Source organism: Theobroma umbraticum, unplaced genomic scaffold (assembly GCF_002168275.2).
Source record: "Theobroma umbraticum cultivar Fairchild unplaced genomic scaffold, ASM216827v3 scaffold_55.0, whole genome shotgun sequence".
NCBI classification, from domain to species: Eukaryota; Viridiplantae; Streptophyta; class Magnoliopsida; order Malvales; family Malvaceae; genus Theobroma; species Theobroma umbraticum.
This window is the reverse complement of record NW_018397270.1, coordinates 3,280,539-3,280,977: the sequence shown is the minus strand read 5'-3', so window position 1 is coordinate 3,280,977 and position 439 is coordinate 3,280,539.

Here is a 439-nt window from a genome sequence, read left to right as displayed (position 1 = left end):
TCGATATTTTATAAATGATTTGGAATGATCGTTTGAAAATCCGATTTGGCCTTTAAATGGTTTTATTAAATCGGGAGATTCGAAAGTAGGTCGGTTGTCACTTCAATTAAGTGTGACCCTTGTGCACAAGTGAGTTCTAGTTAGAGAACTTTTGCATCACCGACGAACTGTTAGATGTGACTGTGGCCATAGTCTGTGATTTACATGGCAAGGCCACGGGTTGTTATATGTGGCTAGGCCATCAGTGATATTTGCTGTTGCGATCGCTTAATTTTTCTGATGTCGACCAACATTGTTGTGACTACCATGGCTATGGGGATCCGGTGGAGCAGAGCTCTCGGATGTTATTACGTGAAAGTGGGTCCATAGGTGATTATGATACTTACCTACTTGAGAGCCTTGTAAGTTTTTGACGCATACTCTTTTGCATGGTGGAGAG